We start from the raw sequence: 25,420 nt of genomic DNA on the forward strand, positions 1-25,420 counted from the left end.
CCTCTCCTTCTCTTTTCCTTCCTCTGCACACATATGGACAAATCCTACACACACACACACACACACACACACACACACACACACACACACACGCACACACACACACAGAGCTATAAGCACTGGTGGGGACCGCTCCCTATTGCAAGCAAAGCTGCTGAGAAAGCACACGCCAGCCACGGTGGTGAAGTCATGCAAATGCTATGCCCCCAAAGGCCACAGGAATTGTGGAAAGATTTGTGTAAATATCTCATGCATTCTTGTGATCTAAGGTTTATGGAAATGAAAACCACAATCAAAAAGCCAATGCCACATTTATTCCTCCTTCTTCCTTTTCTCCTTTAGAATAAATTCATAGAACATTTTATGGAGCAGCCAACAAAATAAATTATTTCAACTTTATTACCAGGAAGACATGAACCAAAGTGCGCTGCAAGGACTAACCAGGTTAAACAGGATCCACTTGGGAAAATGATGAAAGAACACTGCCAGCCATCCCTGCTGCCCCCTGGGCTGGAGTTCTGAGACATGAGGACAAGAGTGGCTACCTCATTTCCCCCATTTCCAGATGGGATTGGTAAGATTATGAATGCTCAGTTGGTTCAAACTCTATTTTACTCCCATGAACTTCAGGCTTCTTTCCTCATCTCTCCTTTTTTAATTTTGTGGGGAACACTGGAATTGGAATGTCTCACATACTCAGCACAGCTCAGACATTCAACTTGCTGAAGCTTCCCTGGCACCAAGTTTAAAGAAACCATCGAGGAACACATGGTTTTCCACACACAGCTGGAGCTGAGGCACACCCTCCCCAGGATCCCAGCAGCAGGCCTTCCGGAGTCCTTTCTGCTCTGGCCATTTCATAGGCCTGACAGGGAGGAAGGGCACTCTCTGGAAAGAAGCCTGGGATACTATAGGCTCATGCTCACCCTCCTCCCTCATACCTTGTTTAACACAGCAAGGAAGTCAGCACAATGAAAACACATTTGGACCCTAAATTTTACAGTGCACTAGTGTGTGATGTTACAGTTTTAATTTAATTCTTGCCCAATTTTTCGGACTTATAAGAAGGAGCAGTGGGTTAAATATGTTCAAATCTGACTTCTTGCTTTCTCCTGCCCCTCACTTTCCTCCACTCATCTTCTGTTGATGTGTGTCAGCCTTATATTGAATGGACTTGGTTTGGGAACATGCAAAGTAGGCAACAATACTATTTTTGATTAATCCAGTTGAAGATCACTTCACTGCCCTGGGATGAGATTTTGGGCACAGCTCATAGCTTTCTTATTCACTTTCAGGTATTAAAAGTTCAGCTTGGATTTAATAAAAACTTTATTCCCCCGTATAATTGGATCTGCCCCTTACCCTGGCCCTCAATCTCAATCCTGATCTAAGCTCAGGACCTGGCTTTGGAGAAAGGGAACATTTCTCCATCCTGTCCTCCTCCTCTGGAGTTATGGCCGGGGCAGGAGAAATTTCTGACAGGAGGGTCCCTTTTGCCTAAGGTAGCTATTATCTAACATAGCTAACGCCTTCTCCAGGTGCCCAGACACTGGCTTTTTCTTTACATTGATGCTTCAGTGGATTCTTTGGGGAACACTCATTTTGAAAGAGGACCTCAAACCCTGAGCTGTTTACTGACACACTTGTTTGGTCCAGCTGACTACTTTGACTCACTCTTGACTTCTGCTCCAACAGTACACCATACCTGGATTTTTCTTCTGGGTTGCCTCACTCTTCAGCCCTCTTAGGGCAGGGTCTTTTCAAGAAAGCTTAAGAATAGCCTCCTCTGAAATGTGGAATCTGGCTAATGGTGGCATGGACAATAACCTGTCTCACAGGTGGAATGCAGCTCCTGCTTCAACTTGTTCTTCTTCCTCTGCCATCCATCATGGAAGCTCATGCAGCTTCTCATGGTTAGGCTTTTCCAAAAAGAAGCAGGCACATCCAAACAACTCTTGAAGACCTCTCTGACTGGACCAGCCGGTACTGGACCTGTGAAATATCCTCATTTGGTTTGAGGTACATATCTTGGGGAGTGAGAATACCGTAGAACTTCTCCTCCCACTAAGCTAAACACTTTTTTATATTAAAAAAATCCCTTCTTGTCTGGGTGGGTCAACAAAATGACAGAGTAGGCAGTACCCGCCCCTCCACAGAAATGTGAAAGAATGAGCAAAAACTGTCAGAATGAACTTTTTAAGAACTCTTCAAAATGGTCAAAAGTTTATAGCAAATAAGAGAATGATGAATCAAGAAAAACACAAATTTAAAATGGTGTAGAATCTTTGTGGCATTTTTATTTAGCCTTGCCATACCCCCTTTATAGTTGATGACAGTCTTGAAGAAGGCAGACTGAATTTCTATAGTGGGAGCCTGGTCCCTGACTCCAGACCTTATTTGAAAATTATTGTGTTTGCCTCTTCTTACCTTTCTGGGAACTACCTGAAGGACTGACACAAGGTGATTGTCTCTGTTTCACCTAATTCAAAAATCACTCAGGATGGAAAGGTAGTGGGCATTTCCTGAAAACATTGTAAGGCAAACAAGTGATTTGCAGCTTCTTGAGCAAAAGATTATGGTTGAAACATAAAATAGATCACCTAAATCCTGGCAGGGAAAACTGAAGAGAGAGAGAGAGAGAGAGAGAGAGAGAGAGAGAATGAAATTAGGACATTCAAAAGCACCTGTATATAGCATGAAATTTAGAAAGGAATGCACAGAGAAGTTCTGAGAAAACCCTAAGCTTTTACCACTGACTGATCTAAAGACCCAACAAGCCCAAAATGAGCTGTAAGCACAAAATGAAGGCTAAAGCTGAGCTATAAACAGATTGGCTAAGTGTTGAAGGAGTGCCCCAGCACAGAGTCAATCTTAAAATATTAGTAGAGATTTGTTTTGTTTTGCTTTGTTTTTTAGCTGTTGGGATTCAAAGAAATCTGTCAGAACACCAGCTGAAAGCAAGCTAAAGGAATAGCCTTCAGTGACCACACATGAGTCGGAATACAGTATTTGAAAAAATAGTTTGGTAAAGTCATTACACAAATGGATGACTACAGCCTTCAAAACAAAAACACCAAACCATGGGGAAGAATAATCTGATTTCCAGAGTAACCACACTATAATATTTAAACATCCAATTTTCAAAAAGAAATCACACATACAGTGAAATTGGAAAGTGTGGTTCATTGAAAGGGACAAAATAAATGGATATAAATCATCACTGAGAAAGCTCGGACATCCCAGTAACCAGACAAAAATTTAAGTCATCTGTCTTAAATATGTTCAAGGAGCTAATAGAAACTATGGACAAAGCACTAAAGGAACCAGATAGAAATCATTAAAAAGAACTAAATAGAAATAATAGAAAATTCTGGAATTAAGTACAATAACTGAAATAAATTCACTGGAGGATTTCAGCATCAGATTCAAACAGACAGAAGAAAGAATCAAAAAAATTGAAGATAGAACAATTGAAATTATATAATCTGTGGAATACAAAGAAAAGAGAATGACGAAAAGCAAGCAGTGCCCAAGGGACTTGTGAGACATCATTTAAAAAATCAACATATGCATTATTGGATTCCCAGAAAGAGAGCTAGACAAAAGGGCAGAAATAATATTTGAAGAAATAATGGCTGAAATTTTCCCAAGCAGGAGAGATGAATTTACAAAATCAAGAAGCTCAACAAACTCCAAGTGGGATAAATGGAAAGAAATTCATATTGAGATACATTACATAATCGTTGAAAGCCAAGGGCAATGAGAGAATCTTGAAAACAGCAGGAGAGAAGTGACTCATCACATACAAGGGAGCCTCAATTGTATTAGCAGCTGATTTCACATCAGAAACATGGAGGATAGATGCAGTGGGATGACACATACAAAATATGAAGGAAAAAAACCCCATCAACCAAGAATTCTGTATTTGGGAAGACTATTCTTCAAAAGTGAAAGACAAACTAAGACATTCCCAGTTAAACAAAAGCTGAGGAAATTTGTTATCAGTAGTCTTTCCTTACAAGAAATACCAAAGGGAGCAAAATGAAAGGACACTAGACAATAACTTAAAACCAGATGAAGCAACAAAGATCTCTAGGAAAGGTAATCATGTAGGCAAATACAAAAGCCAATATTATTGCATTTTTGGTTTGTAATTCTACCTTTTATTTTCTACATTATTTAGACATATATCTAAAACAATTAAAAATCTGTTATTGGGCACACAAATTATGCAAATGTAATTTACGACAACACAAATGAAAGGGGAAAGAGCTGTATAGGAGCAGAGTTTTTGTATTCTACTGAAGTTAAGTTGGTATCAATTATAACAAAATTGTTATAAATTTAGGATGTTAATTGTAATCTCCATTATAACCACACAAGAAGACTAAAAAAGTATGTATGAAGAAAATGAGAAGGGAATCAAAATGTTTTACTAGAAAAAACCCAACCAAATACAAAAGAAGATAACAATGGAGGAAATGAGGGATAAAAATGGGACAAGACATAAAGAAAACAGATACGAAAATATTAGAAGGAAATCCTTCCTTATTAGTCCTTCCTTTCTTACATTTAATTACATTAAATGCAAATGGATTGTATTAAATGCAAACTCATTTCAAAAGACCAACATTAAAAAAGTGAATAAAATACACAAACATCCTTTCATGAAAAAATTCTCATCAAAATAGGAATAGAAGAAAACTTCTTCAACAATATAAAGGACATTTATGAAAAAACCCACAGCTGACATCACATTTAGTGGTGAAAGACTGAAATCTTTCCCCTTAATATTAGGAACAAGATAATTATGTCCACTTTTACCACTGCTTTTCAACATTGTATTAGAAATTCTAACCACAGAAATTAAGCAGGAAGGAAAAAAAAAGACATCCACAATGGAAAGGAAAAAGTAAAACTATCTTTTATTTGCAGATAACATGATACTATATACATAAATATATATAAAATACCAAAGAACCCACAGGAAATCTACTAAAGCTAATAAATGCAGTCAACAGAGTTGCAGGGTATAATATCAACACACAAAAATCAATTGTGTTTTTATACATCAACAATGAGCAAGGCAAAAAGGGAATAAGACAATAAGTTTATTTACAATATCATCCAGAAGAATAAAATACCTAGGAATCAATTTAATTAAGTAGGTGAAAGACTTGTCCAGTGAAAACTACAAAACATTGCTGAAAGAAATTAAAGAAGACAAATAAATGGAAAGACATCCTATGTTCATGGACTAGAAGTGTTAATATTATTAAGATGTTAATTCTACCCAAGCAATCTACAGATTCAATGCTTTCTTTATTAAAATTCCAATGACATCTTTGCACAAAAGGAAAAGCTAATCCACAAATTAATATGGAATAATAGAGGGTTTTGAATAGCCAAAACAATCTTGAAAAAGGAAAATAAAGTTGGATAACTCACATGTCCCTACTTCAACTGTTACTACAAACTACAGCAATGAAAACAGTGTGGTGCTGGCATACATGTAGACATATAGACCAATAGAATAGAACTGAGAGCCCAGAAATGGATCCATACATTTGTGGTGAACTGATTTTTGACAAGTGTACCTAGACCACTCAATGGGGAAACAATAATGGTGCAGGACAACTGATTACCCATATGCAAAAAAAAAGTTAGACCCCTGTCTGGCACCATATACAAGAATTAACTCAAAATAGATTAACGGTCTAAATATAAGAATGGAACTCATAAAACTCTTAGAAGAATACATAGAGGTAAATGTTCAGGACCATGGGTTTGATAATGATTTCATAGATATGAGCAACACAAGAAAAAGTTGATAAGTTGGATTTCATAAAAATTTGCACGTCTAAAGACCATATCAAAAAAGTGCAATGGCAGCCTATAGAATGAAAGAAAATATTTGGAAATTATATAGCTGATAAGAGTATAGGATCCAGAATATATAAAAAATTCCTACAACTCAAAAACAAAGACAAACAACCAAATTGAAAAAAAAATGTGCAGAAGACTTTCTCCAAAGGAGATATACAAATGGTTAACAAATACATAAAAAGATAGATGCTCAACATCATTAATCAATTGAAACCCTTGTACATTGCTGCTAAGAATATAAAATGGTACGATCTCTGTGGAAAATAGTGTGGCATTTCTTTAAAAAGTTAAACTTAGAATTATCATATGACCCCACAATTCCATTCCTAGAAATATACCCCAAAGAAGTGAAAACGTGTACTCCAACAAGAAATTGAACAAACACATGCATAGTAGCACAATTCACAACAGCTAAAAGATGGAAACAGTTCTGCTTGTCAGTGGATGGGTGGATAGACAAAAGTGGCATATCCACGATGGAATATTATTCAGCTATAAAAAGGAATGAAGTGCTGATACATACAACAGTGTAGATTAACTTTGAAAAAATTATACTAAGTGAAAGAATTCAGACACAACAGATCATATATCATATTTCATTTATACAAAATATATAGAATAGATAAATCCATAGAGACAGAATTTAATTTGGTGGTTTTCAGGGGCTGAAGAGTGGGGGGTTGGGGGATAAACTACCAAATGGGTAAGAGGTTTTACTTTGGTGTGATGAAAATGTTTTGGAATTAGATAGAGATGGAAGTTGTGCAGCATTGTGAATGTATAAAATGCAATTGAATTGTTTATTTTAAAATGGATGATTTAACAAAATCTCTCAATCTGCTCCATCCATTTGGAGGCTCTCCTGAGGCTGGAAATGGGTGGAGACTAAGTGTCCCAGAACAGATGCTGGGCTATCTCTTGGAAAGTCTATCATTTTTTTTTTTTTTTTTTAAGAATGTGACTAGTGCTTTCATCCTTGGGACCTTAGTGAGATCTCCTGTTGCTGTGTGTTCTCTGTAATTTTGTTGAGGCTCCATGCCTCTTCTCTCCAAAGGGGAGTGTGCAATAGAGTGGAGACTATAAGCACCCAAGAAATGGGTTGCAATGTATTCTTGACCTCTCAAGTTAATTTTACACTCTTACCTGAAGGAAGAACATAACCCAAGCCAGGACCAATGCCATGGCTCCTCTTTGCAAGGCCCCCATGAAAAATTGTTCATTACATAATTATGAGTCTTAGGTATCTTAAAGAGATAGAGGCTTTTGAAAACTTCTCTAGTATCCACATATCCCAGTTCCTCTCCTTTTATAGGTAAACTGAGGCTCAGGCATATTGAAAGTTTGCCTGGAATCCATAGAGATAAAAGGCAGATTAGTGGTTGATTAGGGCTGGAGTGGTTGGTTGTAAATAGGAAGTGGCTGCTAATAGGTAGGAGTTTTCTTTTGGGGTGACAAAAATATTCTAAAATTTATTGTGGTTCTGGTTGTGCAACTCTATGAATATACTAAAAATCATTGAATTGTGCATGCTAAATAGGTGAATTGTATGGTATGTGAATTATATTTTCATAGAGCTGAGATATATGTATATATATGTATGTGTATATATATATACACATACATATATATATGTGTAATATTATCTATCTACCTATCATCTATCATCTATCATCTATCTATCATCTATCTGTCTATCTATTATCTATCATCTATCTATCTATCTATCTATCTATCTATCTATCTATCTATCATCTATCCATCTATCTATAAATTGCCTGGGCCCATTCACAGCTAATTAGTGGCAGGGGAGCCCTTGAATGACCTATTACTATGAGTCTCAGATGACTTTGTCCCAATACCTGTGTCTTTTACTAAGACTGCTCTGAATAACTGCTTTGATCCTCTAAGTCACTTGCCCATCACAAGCTTCATTTGTCTACCCCTATAAGACCAGTCAGATGATGCATGCTGCACTGGGCTTCATATTCTAAGTGGGTGATATCATAGGTATACACTTCTGTTGGAATGAAAAAGGCTGTGTGTTTGTAAAACATAATCTTCCAAGGAAGCCAATAATGAAGTTTTCACTTTCTAAGTATTTTCTGATGCAGTGGCCCTGTTGGGAAAGCCCTTCTGGCCATCCTGTAGAAGAAGGTCATGTGAGATGAAATAGAAAAGAATTTTCCCAATGAGGAGGCCACTCCAATTCTGGAACTACCTAGACACGAACTAGACCAAGGGGCACAGAAGCCCTTCTAGCAGTTATGTTCCTAAGCCCTCTTGGTAATCGGTAAGAATTAAGAAGCATTCAGTGAATCATTGTTAGAAAAAATGCTTTTGTACGAACAGTGACTCCAAAGCATATGGAAAATACTACTGCCCCAAAGTATTTTGATTTTTTCAAACACAATATCACTGCAGGTGTTGGGCTGACCCAAGCTGAGTGGGGAATGACTGAGGTCTTCTGAGTCCGGTTGCTCTTCTAGTTGAGGTTACTCTGATTGGTGGTTTTGGCCTCCAGACCTGGGTCTGCACACATAAAGCCAAATGAAAACTTGGCAATTGTACCGACTCAGTGAGGGAATCCACTTAGGGAAGATGGCCAGTGTGCATTGTTCAGGAGCCCCCTCCTTCTGGCAGGGATCTGCACAAAGAAACTATAGCGCTCCCACCACAGTCTTGACTTTGGGTTTATATGACCCAACATTTCCTTGGATATTTTTCATCACATTGGATTTCGTTAGTCTGTTCACGTGGATGCTGCGTTTTATGCAAAAAGAAACCATATTAGATTTAAGACAATTTTCCTCAAAATAGCTTCTTTTTATACATGCCTCCAACACACTTCCTTCTTCATCTGCTGTCTGTTCTCGGGGAAGGCTACAATGCTCTGCTGACCTGAGTTCAGTGGTCTGTTGCTTATTTTATCTCCCTAAACAAAACAAATTTCTCTCCATTTTGTCCTATTTCCTACCAGATAGAATCTTTTGTTTTCACTTGCTGCCTCGTAAGCTTCCAAGAATTTTTTTCTTCTTGAAACTAGTCGAGACACCCAGGGTTCAGTGGTCTGTGGCCGGCTCCGGCTCAAGGTCGAGGATTCCCTCCTTTTCCTTCCCAGTATTGTCCAGCATCCTGCAGGGCCCTGTCCCTGGTCACACTGGCGGACAGTGCAGCCTGGCACTGGCGTCCTCCCTGCAGTGCCGGGGCGCAAATCTTCAGGCTTCACCACAGCTGCATGCCGGATGGAGGAGGAAACCAGAAGCTTTGAAAGAGTGGGTTCATTTTGGTCCTCAGATTTCTGTGTTGTCCCAGTGAAAGCAGGTTGGAGAATCTCAGGAGATGCCCCCTTTCCACACACCATGTGCATCACTTGTCAGATGGTGGACTATATCTGTATTTTAGGGGGATGCTCAATAGAATACTCCCCCAAATTACTTCAGAAACACTGTAGCTTTGTTTCAGTGCCTTTTCAAGTAAAGAAGAGGCTTTCTCCCTTATGATCTTTCCTCCACACTGAGGTTTCATGTTAAACATGGGTTTAATCAATTTGGAAACAAAATCTTAAAGATCTTCCACGGCTTCCTTTACCCATGGGAAAAGGGGCAGACATCTCAGGCTGGCACACCACAGTCCCTACAGTCCACACCCCACACAGCCCCCTGGGGCCCTGTGATGTGCATGTTCAGGTCCTCCAGCCTGGTTCTGGAGTGTGCTGCCCTAAAGAGGTGCTCCAATGGCCAGGTCTATTCTATAAGCCTTCCCCCAACTTTCTGGAAACTCACCGTTGTCGTTCATGATGATTACATAATATTCATCATGGTGCACTAAGAACAATCATATCTCTGCCTATCACCCATGTAGACTGTGAGCCTGTGGCTTGGCCACAAATGGCACATAGTAGGTGCCCAAGAAACATTGGCTAGAAGTTTGTAAGATGAAAATGGAAAGGGTTTAAATTTCATTCAATGAACATTCTTTGAACATTAAGCCAGGCTGTGGGAGTGATGTAAAGATGAACAAGAGGCTTGTCACTGAGGAAGCAACATAGTATAGCACATGTAGGTGGTGGCTCTGGTTACATACATGAGACCATTGGCAGCATCTCAGAAGGTTGCTGCTTTACTGGTCATAATTTATGAACATAGAGTATGGATGGGGTGCTTACAGAGGTGTAACCTAGAGTGAGTTGTATTTTGATATTCAACTGACACACACATTAGTATGTGTGTACCCTCATCTTTCAAACTCACAAATCACTCAAGAGGATTCTCTCCGTCATTTCTATTTTGGGTGAATTCCTTTGCTCAGGCAATGAGATTGCTTTTCTCTTAAGGCAGTTGAAATCATTTACTCTGAGAGAATGGAGCAGAGGGTAGATTTAGTTGCTGAAGGCATTTTAGAGGGAGGAAGGCCTGAGACACTGCCCGCCACTCCCCAGACCCTCTCATCTTCAGGTCAGCAACGGCAGGTGTGTGGTAGGCATTGTGCAGACAGTTGAGGGATGCTTACGCTGGCTCTAACATTGTGATAAATGGCAGACAGTCCGATTATTCAAAATGTGTGTTCTCCAAGTCTGTGCAAAGGGTTTCTAGGTATTTCCCTAGGTCAAATACATTTCAGAAATGTTGAACAGGTTTTTTTTCTTTTTTGCAGAATCTCCACCAGAGCTTTCCCAATCACATTTGAGCAGGGACCCCCTGTTCCTTCATAATCATTTCCATAACACACATATTTGGAAGCGCTGGTGTGTTGAAAAGAAGAGACTTTGCAGCCAGCAGATGTGAGTGAGCTTCTTCAAATGACTTCGCCTTCATGCCAGGATCTCTGTGCTGTGCAGGCTGTGATGATGCGTGTGGAACGTGTGGTTGAGGGCCTGTTCTGCGAAAGTAATACTTGGTTTGTGCGTGACTGCTTTGCCCATACTTGGATGAATAAGCCCCCTCCACTCAGGCTATTTATTCTTATGCCTACTCCCTCTTAGAAAAATGAGGAGTCATCAATGAGCCTCAACTACTACAGCCATAGAGTCCGTGGAATTATCAAAGAAACAAGGAAAATTATCCTCTTAACTGCCAGCATTATGACCAGAAAATGCCTTCCAATGGAAAGTGGGTCCTGACAAGACAGCATATCTGATCATTCATTCATTCATCCAACAAACACTGACCAAGTTTCTGCTGAGTGTCAGGCACTGTGTGGGGGGCACGAAGGTATTATAGTGAAGAAAAGCAGACACAATCCCTATCCTGTGGGGTTGCTGTCCAGTGTAGAAGATAGACTTATCAAATAAGCAAACCAGGGTCACACACTTCTCTGTAAAGGACCAGAGTAAATACTTGAGGCTTTGCGGGCTGTGTGGTCTGGCATAACTGCCCCAGTGCACAATTGCACAAGGGTAAGTGTGTCTTATAATACTTTAATTACAAAGACGGACGGTGGATAGACTTAGGCTGTGGGTGGTAGTTCGCCAACCCCAATCAAAAAAATAATATTCAACTGAAATGCTTTGGTTGATGAGAAGAAATTAGATAAAGGTGGGAGAAAAGAGCATTTTAGGTAGAGGAGGGGAATAGTGGCTAAGGTGAAGCTGGCAAGGGAGGGAGGTGGACACTGCTGGGCCATTTGGCCAGGCCCAGGGCTATTGTAAGCATGATGGATGGTGTCGTGTGCAGGGAAACATTGGCACAGCTATGTTTTGGAAGCATCCTGTTGACTGTGCAGTAGACAGTGGGTTGAAGAGCGGGGGGTCGATGTGGGTAGCCCAAGTGGGAGGCTGGTGTGGCTGTCCCAACAAAGGTGGCAGGAATGTGGGCAAGGGGAACACTGTGAAGGTGGAGGAAATGTAAAGCTCCAGCAATTCTTAGCAAGAAAAATCAGCATACTTCATTCTGGGTTTAAGCTTAAGGGTGCAGGCAGAGTCCAGAATGACTCCCAGGTGTCTGGATTGCCTAACTGGTTGGCCCATGTGTTTCTGAGACGACAACAGAAGGGGACAAGCAGACAGTTGGGAGGCTGTGACATCCACATGGGAATGGTGGACTGGGGTACATTTTGTTTATCCAATGAGGCAAGAGTGGGTCTGGAACTCAGAGGAGAAACCCCGGGGGCAAACCATATATTTGAAAACTTGATAATGGATCTGTTGACTTAAGAAAGAGTAGAGTGTGGGGGTTCCCAAATGACAGCCACAGGCCAAACCAGCTGGCCACCTGCTTCTGTAAATAAAGTTTTATTGGGGCATGGTCATGCTTGTGCATTTAAATACCATCTACAGCTGTTTTTGTACTACACTGGCAGAGTTGAGGAGTTGCAACAAAGACCCTATAGCCCACAAAAGCCTATAATACTAACTCTCTGACCTTTAATAGAAAAATTTGCTTACCCTAGGTACATAGAGTGAGGAAAAAGTGGGCCTAGGTCCAATCCCTGAAGAGATCCCACATTTAATGTGCAGGGGGAGGAGGGTGAGCTTAAAGGGGGTGGCAGAGAGGGAGGAGGGATACAAAGCCAAGAGAAGAGTGCATTTGAAGAAGGAAAGTGTGGTGATGAGTGTCAAAGCTTTGGAGAGGTCAAAGGGAGATGAGGACAGAACCACCATCCACTGAGCCCAGCACTGGGGGATCACTGGGGAGCCTGATGGGACTTGTTCCATTAGAGTGATGGGAGATGGTGTTTGGTGTTGGGTGCTAAGAAGAACAGAGAGGAAAGGACAAGGGGGACAGAGAGGGGGACTGAGCAACATGGTCCAATGGCAAAAGGAGATAGCAAAAACGAGTAACCAAAAGTAAAGGTTAAAATTCTGTATTGATTTTCTGTAAGCCTTCACCCATAGCTCCATAATCCTCAGTAAAACCTTGTCACTGTGTGTGTGTGTGTGTGTGTGTGTGTGTGGTGTGTGCACATGTGTAAGTCAAGGAAAGATTGGCTGATATAATATGTATAGAAAAAAATTCAAAGCAGACAGAAAATAGAAGACAGAGATGACCCTGAGAAGTAAATTCCTTGGAAACTTGTTTGCAGAAAATTTGGGGAGATCACCATTCTTTTTCCCACAGTGTTGAGGGTAGATGTAGAATATAATATTATCTAGCTCTTGAGGAGATAGAAGTTCCCAGCTAACATCTGGATTACCATATCTGTGGTTTGGGGTGGTGGTGGGGCAATAAAATATATTTATCCCCATCTCTCCCTACTAGGGTGTAAGCTTCCTGATGATAGAAATTGTGTCTGACTCGCTCCTTACACTTAGAGCAGTGCCTGGCACAAAGTATGAGTGAATCTTCAGAACAACAAGGAGAAAGAGATTTTTTTTATTATCACCATTTTATAGAGCAAGAAACTGAGGTTTAGAGAGCCAAGTGTGTACATAAAGAACCCAGAATTTTAATTTCTAGTGTACATATAATCTATTTATTCTTAGTCCTTATGCTATATGGCCCACAAGGGTCCCTGTCTTGGGCAACTCTGGTGATTGTGTCCTCTGCACTGCAAAGTACCTTTTTTATGATGTTGATGATAGATGGAGGGGGAGCCCAAGGAGGATCGCCCTCTGACCACCTGTTTTATAATGGCTCCGATGGCAGCATCTACTTACCCCCTTCCAGAATTCTCCCACGCTCTCTTCACTGACTATACTTTTCATCTTCTGTTCAGTTCTCCACCCATCCCACAGCTTTAAGCAGGCACTTACTTATGTAAGTACAGGTTACAATAACAGACTGAGTTGTCACAGGAGTGTGACTGAAATCCCCTAATCCTTGGCTCTTCTATGGTTTCTTATTAGCAAATTGCTTTTGACATACATTTTAAAAAAGTTGCACAAGCTACCTAGTGCTAGTGAAGGGTGTGGGGAGCATGGGACAGAGAACTTCATCTCTGAGGTTGACCTTTTGTGGTCAAGCCCAGTTATCAGCACTGTTTGGAATAAGAGAGTGACAAAAAGGTATTGTCTAAGGATTATTTGGAACATAAAAGGTGGGGTTATTTGCTTTGTTTAAGGAGTTTGCTAACATCCCTCCATGGCTCCACTCTTTTTTTAAATTTTTTTAAAAGATTCTATTTATTTATTTGAGAGAGAGCGAGAGAGGGAGAGAGAGCACAGAGGGAGAGGGAGAGGGAGAAGCAGACTCCCTGCTGAGCAGGACCCTGGGATCATGACCTGAACCAAAGGCAGACGCTTAACTGACTGAGCCACCCAAGTGCCCCCATGGCTCCACTCTTTAGACACTGAAGTCTGAATTCTAATCTGGTTTGCAAGCATGATTTCTTACCACAGCTTCCTCCTTATGGGAGCCCTCACGCCCTGGTGGTGGGCATGCAAATGGGATAGCCACTTTGGACAGAACTCGGTCCCTTGAACCAAATCAAGTATTGGACCACTCTGTGACCAGCAATAACTCTGTGGGAATCCCCGGGTGGGTCCTTGTGGTGATGGGTCTGCAGATGTTCACTGCAGCGTGGTGTGGAGAGCAGGAGTTTGGGGCAACTTGGAGCAGTGCACGTGGGCCACAGAAAATGTGTGCTGGTTAGAAGCAATGGGCCCCTGGGCCCACAGTGACGTGGACTATCCGAAAAACATAGCACTTGGCTAAAAAGCAAAACAAAACAAAACAAAATAACAACCAAAAACCCAGGACATTTAATAAGATAAATTACACCATCCATTTACAGAAATAGAGAATACATGTACATAAAAACACAAAATACACTTTGTAAGAACACATTAAAAAAAACACATTCAAATACAAAGACATTGTAAAGGTGTTGCCTTTGAAGGGGAAGGGGATAAGGTGGGGTATGGGATAGAGTGAAATTTAATAATTATAGCGACAGGGTACTTACATGGGCTAATGATGAAAATGTACCAAGAACTGAGGAATATGAGTAACTCAACCCTCTGCATTGGATATTTAAAAAAATCCTTCAAGGCTTTTCTCTTGAGAAGTCTAATCCTTATAACAGGTGTTGGCAAGGATGTGGAGAAATTGGAACCCTTGTTCATTGTTGGTGAGAACGTAAAATGATGCAGCTGCTGTGGAAAAAGTATGGAGGTTCCTCAAAAAGTTAAAAATGGACTTACCATATGATCCGGCAATTCCACTTCTGGGTATACACCCAAGAGAATTGAAAACAGAGTCCAGCAGAGATATTTGTATACCCATGTTCATAACAGCGTATTCATGATAGTTAAAATATTGAAGCAACTCATGTGTTCATAGACAGATGAATGGATAATCAAAATGTGGTATATACATACAATGGAATATTATTCAGCCTTAAAAAGGAAGGATATATGCCACAACATGGATGAATCTTGAGGACCCTATGCAAAGTGAAATAAGTCAGACACAAAGAATCCAATACTGTATGATTCCACTTATATGAGGCACTTAGAGTAGTTGAAATCACAGAGACAGAAAGTAGACTAGTGGTTGCCAGGGTTGGGAGAAGAGGGAATGGAGTGATGTTATTTAATGGGGACTGAATTTCAGTTTTGCAATATGAAAAGACTCCTGGAAATGCAACAATATGAACATACTTAACACCAATGAACTGTACACTTAAAATGGTTAAAATGGTAAATTTTATGTTACATGTATTTTACAATTACAAAAAAATAAAAAAAAAGTCTTCACCTTAATATGGTTTAACCATCTGGGTTAACAGTTTGTGATCTGGTCGCTGTTTGCTTCTACAGACCTACCTCCACAGCATCCTCCAACCTCCCCTCCCTCCATAACAGCACCCCACCCCCTGCCCCACCCCAAATGACTGGTGCTTCCCTTTGTCTAAAACGACTGTTCCTGTTCCTAGTCACCTGGGTAATTCATTCAGATCTCAGTCTAGATTATGTTTCTACTGCCTAGCTTGCCTTGGCCCCCAAACTTGCATAGATTTTTCTCCTCAGGTCTTTTAATACCCTGTACTCCCTGAGGACTCTGCAGACAGAGCCAGAGCCTCTCCTCCGCACTCAGCTGGGAGGGAACCATGGACAGACCCCAGCCCCTGTTGGCACTTCAAAGCAGGATTCCCGGGTGGGAGAGAGTCAGTAGGCGTCCTCTATCAAAGGAATGTTTTATTTTCTGAGGAAGCCCAAACATTCAGCTGCTTCGGGTAATAATAATCTTGGTTTCTGATAAACTCTCAGGGGAAAAAATAATTTTGGCTGTTTCTTTTCAACTCGGAATTTCTTTTGAAAACTAGCCTCTTTAGCTGGCCTTCCTCTCTGTGTTTGCTAATATGCCTCTGAGTGGGTGAGAACAATTTTATATCTGTCATGCTCTATGCTGTTTTCTGCTGGGCTGGGGTGATTTATATTGAACAGCCCACAGCCCTCTGGGGCCCTCCTCCACGGAAGTCTTCGTGAGAGATAGGCTGGTTCTCCTAGCAAACCACGTGCACACCAAACATCAGCCGCTCTCCATCAGTGCATGCTGATGTCACTCTGGCCCCTTACTTCAGATCTGGACCGAGCCCCAAACAGGGACTGTCTTTGGAAGGAAGATAAAGAGAGTTAAGAGGAAGCCAAGATTTGAATTAAGCAAGTGCCCCATCTGGGAGCCCTGGTCTCTGTTCGCCGCCTCGGTGTTGCATGTGCACATGCAGAGGGGCAGGAGGGTGGGAGGATGACGGGGGCCTGGAGACAGGAGGCCGTGCGCCTTGCTCTGAGCGCTGAGGGGCTCCTGGTTTGAGTGGCTCTGCTGTGATGTTCCTGTTCCCAGGGTGGGTGTTGACTGAACTTTCCTGGGTGCGTTTGTTCTTGAGTTTGTATCTTTGGGCAAATCTGCCTTTGTTCCGTGGGTCTGGGAGGAAGCGGGGAGGCTTTGGTGTCACGGATCCTACTTTCTGGTGGCACGTCAGGTGGTGGTATTCAGCCATAGCCTGTGTCCTGCTTCCCTGAGAGCTTGTGCCACATCCAGGAGATGAGAACAAACAGTGCTCCTGCTCTGCTTGGTGTCCTCCTGCCACCCACCAGCAACCCCGGTGGTCAGGGAATCTGGAATCTGACCGCAGCTTCTGGCCTAGAGCTTGGGGTCTGCCCCTCAGGGGTGGGGGCAAGTAGGGGTTGGACAAGGACCCTCCCCGGCTTGCCCACATCTCCGTAGCCAAACCGAGCTATGAAAGGCCCTGTCCGGCCCCTGTGGAAGGTCTTTGGCCCCAGCCTCTGCTAATTTGTGTCCTTTTTTGAACACACAGTAACCGAGGATCGCCAGGCCTGGCAGTTTTTGAAAGAAGACTTTCTTTCCATTTTGGCAACTTGTCTCTTTAAAGACACTGCGTTCTTTTTATTGGATGGGATATAATTTCACAAATAACACATTTACTTTAGTAATAAGACCCCACCTCATCCTCTAACCATCCACCTCTCACCAATAGAATTTCTCTCTTAACTAGTTGTTTCTTGGCCTCTGGCGTTAATTGTCATAAGGTCAAAGTATAAACTCTCTAGGGGATCCCAGCATTGTAAGGATTTGACTGAAGATCAGAAACAAATTGCAGTGAAGTAAAAACATCAGGGCCACAGAGCAGAAAGCTGTGAGCTTCCCAAACGGCCGCCATCTGTGCCTCACTGGGCCGCCGGCTGGCGCCTGAGTCAGCTTGGCTTGGCAGGCTCTTACTCAACGCTCTGTTTTCCTTGGGGGCTGGGAGGGGGCGGGAGGGTGAATCAGGGAAGGAGGGAGGGAGAACTGAGGCAGTGAAATTGCCCTTTTGCCTTATGATTTATATTTGGTCAGAGTAGCCCTGTTCCGTTTTCTTCTAGCTGGAATGTGTCTTGGACATGTTGTTTCAATATGAGACAATCAGCTGGGCCCTCTGTGGAATGTCCCTGGAGACTGGAAACGACCTCCCAACAGGGTCATTTGTTCAGCAGAATTCTAAGTGGCATTCTTTAACATCTGCATTCTATTAATACCTTCAGAATATTTCCATCAGCTTTGGGAAATCAGAAGATGCTTTGAGAGATGTGCAGCACCGAATCCTGGGGTATTTTTAATTCTTCTTCTTTGTGATTCTTCTGTGTTGCTGGGAACATCTTCCTGCTCTGTCCCTTTTCCTTTACCATCACGCAGGTGGATATCTACATTCACCCAGTAAAACCCAAGGGCGTGGTGGTTTGTCAGGTGAACTGCTTTAGCCTATGACAGCCCAGAGTAGAAGGCAAATTTGTAAACACACAGGAAAGAGTTGGATGCAGGCAGAGCCAGGACAGACATTCTGGCTGCATTTGCTGGAAACGAGTGGAGAAAGACCACACTGCGAGGGGCCCTGGTGCACTGGTGCAGGGCTGGCTTCCAGGCCCACAGCGGGGCCTCGGCTGGGAGGGCTGGCCCTGTCTTGTCCTCCCAGGGCACAAAGGCATTGAAGAAAAGGTTTGAAGAGAAGGGAACAAGGAAGAGGTGGGAGTAAGGGAGCATTTCCTTAAGGAAAAATAAAAACTATTTGTAAAACATAGATCAGATAGAAATAAAACTTACATTAGTAAAGAGCACACTCAGTGAGTGTGGTGTCTTGGAGGCGGGACCTGAACTGGAGAAGCAGCTGTGGCCTTGCAGGAGGGCTCCTGAGGAGCTGGATACAGAGGAGACCTCAGGGAGAAGGTCATGAGGGTGGAGGGCTGCTTGATGGGAAAGAGGCAAAAAATAGGGAATCTGTGAACCTGTGAAGGGTCAATTTAATTCAACTCAATTCAGTGGAGCGTTTCATGAATACTCACTGTGTGCAAACACAGAGCCAGGTACTCTGTAAAGCAGACTTTGAGGTAACAGGAAACATGACTGGAAAGTGAGATCTGACATGCCAGGGACAGGTTCCAAAGGGGCATGGAGGAGACACTCAGGGGAAGTGCAGGCCATGTGGACAGTGGGCTGGTCAAGCCCATGTGGGGGCTGGACAATACACCTGCTGGGGGCAAGATGCATCTACCACTGTGCAGAAGCCTCTTACTCAAATCGGTGTCGCAGCCTCTGAAAAGGTGTGTCCGAACAAACCCACTGTGCTATTATCTTAAAAGGATTAAAAAGTTAAGTCTCCCACTCTAAAAGGCACTAGAAACATAATTTTACTCAACATGTACTTTATTGCTTAAAATTCTAATATGCAAGATTAGATGGATGAATTATAAGTCTTGGTAAAAATTATGAAGCAGTTTTCTTGGAAATTCTGAAGAATGCCAGACTCTGATAAGGAGCCTGATGATGATAAATTGCTTCCTGGCTGTGTGATTCTGAGAGAACTCTTCTTCACTGGCCGAGAGTAGGCTGATGCAGTAGGAAAGGCACCCCCTGGACCCGCGGGAATGCCACTGACCAGCTTCCTCTGCCATCCGGAGGGGCCTGCCAGACCCCCCTCGCCTTCCGCCACTGCCTGTGGCCCAGTGGCCCTGGTGGCAACTCCTGAATTCAGACTGGCACCCCTCTGCCCAGTATCGTGTGAGTGCTCTGTGAGCAAAAGCTTAAAAAACACAAATCGTACGTGTTTTAGATTTGTATCTTCTTTCATTTTGTCAGAATTATGCAGAATCACTTGGAAAACAAATAAACAGATTCAACAAATAACTGGAGTCAGATCTTTGGCTCAGGAAATTCTGGAGCTCACGTGTTTGCTCGGAAGAGTTTCCCACAGCCTGGCCGTTACTTTTTATCTATCCCCACAGGATGTACTCCTACACTGTCTCTTCCAGGGTCCCTTGCTTCCTGTCCACGTTCCCACAGCTGCCGAGAGGGACAGCTCCAGCTTGTACTTGGAGTCTTCTTAACGTAGGGTCCTCGCTGTCTGCTTGAGCTGGTAGCTCCACACAAAAATGTGGCAGATGTTCAGCATCAGGAATCAAAACCAAGCTTTCGCACCATGCTGCACATTCTTCCTCCCGGTCCTGTTGATTTTCTCCCGACAGGATGTGGAACAATTTCCATCATCTGTTGCTCGCTCAGTGGGTTTGGGATTTTGTGCATTTTACAACGATACTTCGATTCCTCCCAAATCTCTTCCAAGAGGTTAAAAAAAAAAAAAAGAAGTGTTGATTCAGTCATAGACTCTGTTTCTAGTTGAGGGATTTCTGGTTTTGTGTGACACACAAGTGAAATTGAGAGGCAGATGAAGGAGACAAACCACCTCATGGGATCTCCTGAGTCTTGGCATCCAAGGAATGCCTTCCAGCTAGCTCAGGGGTCCTCTACATTCTGAAGAAAACATGACAAATCGACAAGATTAAGGAAAAAAAAGGAAAAGGCAATTTATGTTCATTTGCAAACTGGACAAATTCTGAACAGAATTGCCGCAATACTGCATTGGCACAGAGGACATTCTGGTAGGGGACAGAGAAGTGGGGCGCCATTTCTTGCAACTATACTCAGTATGTGATCAGTGTCCAGTGACACAATTTGGAAAATATGCCTACTGCAATGGTTTCCTTCTGGATTCCCAGGCTATGTAAGTTCCCTTGGCTTAACTTCTTTGTTTTCCTCTTCCATTAGCAACCGGGAAGGCAAACTAACATTTGCAGCAACGCACTGGGGCCAGTCGCTTTGCGTGTTATCTCATTTGATTCCCACAACTCTGTGGCATAAGTAATTTATGCCCCTTTCACTGATGAAACTGAGGCTCAAAACTATTAGGTCAGTTTCTCAAAGGTCAGCCACCAGCAGGTATATTTGAGTTCAAAATAAGATCTTTAAGATTACAAAGCTGTGCTGTCTTTACTTGACTGAGGCAGTTTCATTGGGTATCTGTAGTTTTTCAGGGCACTGACTAGAAAAAAAGGCACACAATGGGAATTCAGTTTTGTTTTGTTTTGTTTTGTTTTTTCACTTTGCTACTTGAGAGAAATGGGCTGTTTTTCAACCACTTTCATTCCTGCTGCATGATTTTCTCTTTGTCCCAATGGCACATTGGGTTCACAGATGCAGTCCCACGTGAGCATGGCTCATCCAGTGCCTTGCACACACTAGGTGTCAGCAAGTGTTGTTGGAGGGAACTGAAGCACCCGTTATGTTATTTATTTGTGCAAAGACAGAACTGGACCAGAAAGCATCTAACTCAGCATCTTTGCTCCTTGTCTAGGATTTGAGCCTGGAGAGGTCTAGGTCACAACCCCTTATTAGGGTGAGGTTGACTGGTTACCAGTTACTAATTTAAATGAACAATTGTACTAGATTTAAGGTTCAGGGGTATGTGTCCTCTTGGTCCTTTAAGAATTAATTGCTTTTCACCATCTCTGATAAACCACAGTGGATTTTTTTTTTCCCCTTGGCTTCTTCCATAGCTTTCAGTTTTCTGTTTAGGTCAAATTGTCACACACTAGCTCTCAGCTCGTTTGGCCATCAATAGGGGTGGTGGGAAGTGATTGCTGACTTTTTTTGCATTCCAAAGGCACATTATGAAATGGCTTTCTTTTCCTGCCTTGCTTAGGGGCCCTGGGGCTCTCTCACCTCCTGCGAACGCTGCCTTGCGTGGCCGTTTTCAGCGTGGCAGCCGTCCTGCAGGAACCTATTAATAGCCTTCATTTCCAGTATGTGCCCTGTAAAGTCAAGCCTCATTTTTAGCAGTGTTCTGTTACTCACAATTCTAGGAAAAGTTCCCTTTGACTGTCTTCCTGCCAGAGGACGGTTCAACCCCCTCCGCCTCCTCAGGGAGAGGAGAAAGGAGCCCATGGATATATAGTGGGTGGGACACTTGTTATAGGAGCCGCTCTTCTCCAAACTCCTCCTGCAGAGACAACTGTCCTTGTTTGGACAGCTACCTTGATAAGCCTCCTGGGGGAGGAGGGTGAGGCTGTGGCTGCCCAATGCTGAAGTCATGCTTGACTCATCTCTTCCTCTCACGCCACACATCCAGTTTGTCACACATTGAAGAGACATCCAGAAACCAGGGCCTTCTCACTGCTTCCCACTCTGCCTGGGTGCCTGAGCCATCCTATCTCTCACTGGGCCCCATGAGGCCACCAGCCTGGTCTCTGCCTCCTCCATAGCTCCCTTGGGCTATTTTCTGCAGGTATCCAAAGGAGGCTCTTAAAGCAGAAATTAGATTAAGTCACTAGGAGTGGCCAGCTGTCAACACTGAGCACAGTTGAAATCTTTGCTTGACCTGTACGACTTGCATGACCTGACCTTTTTGACCTCATCTTCTCACTTTCTTCTTCCCTTCTTCTGCTGAACCACACTGTCTTTTCCTCTGGCTGCTGTTCCTGCCCCAGTGTTTTGCACATGTTATTCCTTCCATCTGGAATGTTCTTCCTCCAGAGAGCTGTGTTCTTTCTGGTCTCTGCTCAGATGTCCTCTTATCAGCACAGCCTTCCAGGACCACCTGAAACAAAATAGCAACCTTCAGTCCTGGCAACCCCTATGAGCCTCCTCCGTTTCACTTCCCTGCTCTGCCTTCATGGCTATCTGATATGCCGTCTGCTTGTTTGCTGCTTGTCTCCCATCGCTGGAAGACAAAGTGCCAGGAAGGGTGAACACATGGTTCCGGCTGGAACCCCAGAACACAGAGCAGGGCCTGCCCAGAATAAGTACTCACTAAATAAGTACTCACTAAATATCTGATGAAGGAATAGCTGTTGAGCAAAGGTGACATGAGATAACCAAACTGCTTTCACTGCTGGGCATGAGCAAGATTTGCCAGATGGCAAAGGGAGAAGGGCCGATGCAGGCAGAGGGACCATAACCAGGGTACACGTGTGCTGCGGGCCTTCAACAACAGGAGTCTCCAAGGCAGAGCTTTACAGTGTCGATCCTCATGCAATATGACTTCCGTCGCTCCTCATCTAGATATATCTTTGGTTTTTGTCTGACAGGCACTAATTAAAGAAAAGGACTGAGCCCCACAGTAAGGCAGTCACTAAATAGTTCACACTCACTGGAGCCAGAGGGCAGAAGAATATAAGCAACCAGTCTCTGGGGAGGGATTGTCTAAAATCCTACTGAAGCCATCAGCCATGCACAAAACACAGAGTTAGATACCAATCAATCTTGTGGAGATTTTAAGGGGCAGGCAACCCTGGTTTACATCTAGATATTCTCTTGGGCACCCCAGTTACCTTTTACTAGAAAACTCCCAACAGATTCAGGCTAACAGAAGGACAGAAGGAAATGTGGCATCAGTAACTTGATGTTACCCTTGGAGGAATATCAGATAGTGAGATAGACATGTTTATTATCAGTATCATTAATTGCAAAACAATGGAATTTTATTTTTTTATTATTTTAAAAGATTTTATGTTTTTATCTGACAGAGAGATATAGCGAGAGAAGGAACACAAGCAGGGGGAGTGGAAGAGAGAGAAGCAGGCTTCTTGCTGAGCAGGGAGCCTGATGCAGGGTTCGATCCCAGGACCCTGGGATCATGATCTGAGCCGAAGGCAGATGCTTAATGATTGAGCCACCCAGGCACCCCTGGAATTTTAAATGGAAGGAAATCTAAGAGTTATTTTGCCAGTTCCTCCTCTAGCTTGAGCTCCCAGAGGTTGGATCCACAACTCTCTCTCTGTGTTTATCTGGTCCTTATCCTGGGCAGGGTGTTAGAGACTCCATACTTTTCTCTAAATGGAAGGTGAGGGAGACCAATGGAATTAACGGATTCATTTTCTCCGTAGCAAAGTAAACCAGCTTTTTGTTGATCATTTCTGGAGAAGAGAAGTGTTTTCTCTACCAGTACACCAGTTTCCCTTTTCAGACAACTAAAAAATTATCAACTTTAGAACTTCTTAAAAAAATACTGAATCAAAATCTTAGTATGTCTATTCAATGTTCCAATGTTTTTCTTTTTGGATTGGTGAAAAATGGTTGAGAATTTGTTGGGTCAGCTCAAAATTTTTCAGTCAGTAGGGAAGGTTATATTAGATTATAAGGATAAATATGAATAAATCTATAGTGAGAAGGGATGACATCCTATGTGCTAGAACAACACTCAGCCATTTCTTCTAAGATGGATACCTTTCTGGACTTGGCTCCATTTTGGCTGGAGAAGACTCTGAGGCTATATCAATGTGGGTTTCCCAACATTAGAAAGACACTAGTCTAAGGGAAAATGACTGAGTATTGCCAAGCACTCGTGCAACCCCAGACATTAAAGTACCACTGATGTGTTACAGAAGGAAACCCTCCCCACTAAATTAGTATGGGGTTAGCGGGAACAGCACTACACTAGAAGTCTGGGAGGCTGGTGCTCTTGTCTCCACTCAGATCTTCTCTGCCTGAAGCCAGGTGGTGTCGGAAAGCCATCCCAGCTTCTTTGTGAACAGTTCAATGTTAGTGGCTCTGGCATAGGGCTCCAGGCAAGACCTTTATCTCCTGGACAGTGCTTGGGCATCCTTGCCTTCAGTGTTGCCCGAGGGTGCTGCGGCTCCAAAGTGTATTCAATTCACTTCTGCCTTTACCTCCATTTAACTCCAGTGGTGTTGCTCAGGCCCATCAGTCCAAATAAGCCTCATAAATCTTAGTGGGTGGGCTGTCTCTACACATGCCTTGGAGACAGATGGAGGACCTGGGTCTGGGGGCCCCCGAGGGTGCTGTGGGCTCCCTCTGATGCCTCCCTGGGATTTTCTGGCTGGATCATCATTAGTTTAGCAGTGAAATATGAGTTTCATAGGATGAGGAACTAAAGAAAAGAGGCCATGCAATGCCTCTCTTTCAAATCCTTCCCCGGGTTTTTTTTTAAGAGAGGGATAGAGAGATAGAGCGAACGAGTGGTAGGTGGGTGGGTGGTGCTTGGATGAAGGGCAGAGGGAAAGGGAGAGAGAGAATCTTAAGCAGGCTCTACATCCAGCACAGACCCAAATGTCGGGCTCGAACTCATTACCTGAGATCATGACCTGAGCCGAAATCAAGAGTCAGACGCTTAACTGACTGAGCCACCCAGGCATCTTTCCTTCCTTGTCTTTTTCTCCCTCCTTTTCAGAAACAAGCAGAAACTACAAGTAGCTGAGAGCCAGACTTAAATTCCTATGGGAACAGCTTCTCAGGCTGAGAATTACACATTTGTAGGGGAGTTCCAGACTGCTATGGGGTGGTGTTTGCAGAGGTTTGATAAAAGTGGTTTATGCTCCTGGCAGCACCCATGGCTTCTGTGTTTTCTCCCTTCCTGAGAGAGCATTGCTCCTGGGAATGTCCATGGACTCATCTGCAGTGACTGATGCCCAAGCTTGCCAAAGCCCGTCACCAAGACCTATGGGAGACACCCGACCTGAACACCAAGACTTCTCCAACCTGACGTCTCTGGGCTACAAGCTGAGTTTGAGCATTCCTCACTGATGTGGTGACTTCTGTCTGCCAAGAGAATTGCCACAGTCTCCTTCCATGGAAACTCAGGCCTGGATTCTGCCTGATGAAACTGCTAAGTTTGTCAGGGCATTCATGGGCTCTCCATCTGACTTATTAGGAGATCTGAAGTGAAATAAACCAGATTATGGCTAAGAAGGAGTGCTTCTTGCTTCTTCTTGCTGTCTATTTTCTGATTTTAGGACCCAATGAGAGGAGTCTTCCTCTTCTGCAAAATGCTTTTCTTTACTGAAGGGACCTTTTTGTTAGAATCAGACTCA

At 43.0% G+C, this 25,420-nt stretch overlaps 1 long non-coding RNA gene across 1 annotated transcript; it reads left to right on the forward strand.

Annotated features, from left to right (window-relative positions):
• The first annotated feature begins 417 nt into the window (after window positions 1–417).
• Window positions 418–25,147, forward strand: LOC141372785 (uncharacterized). The gene is made up of 3 exons (XR_012378196.1): window positions 418–574; window positions 10,540–10,666; window positions 24,781–25,147. It is a non-coding gene; the product is annotated as an uncharacterized lncRNA (long non-coding RNA).
• The last annotated feature ends 273 nt before the right edge of the window (window positions 25,148–25,420 follow it).

This window comes from Callorhinus ursinus, unplaced genomic scaffold, assembly GCF_003265705.2.
Source record: "Callorhinus ursinus isolate GAN/ISIS: 27379988/994484 unplaced genomic scaffold, GSC_fseal_2.0 scaffold5, whole genome shotgun sequence".
Lineage (NCBI taxonomy): Eukaryota > Metazoa > Chordata > Mammalia > Carnivora > Otariidae > Callorhinus > Callorhinus ursinus.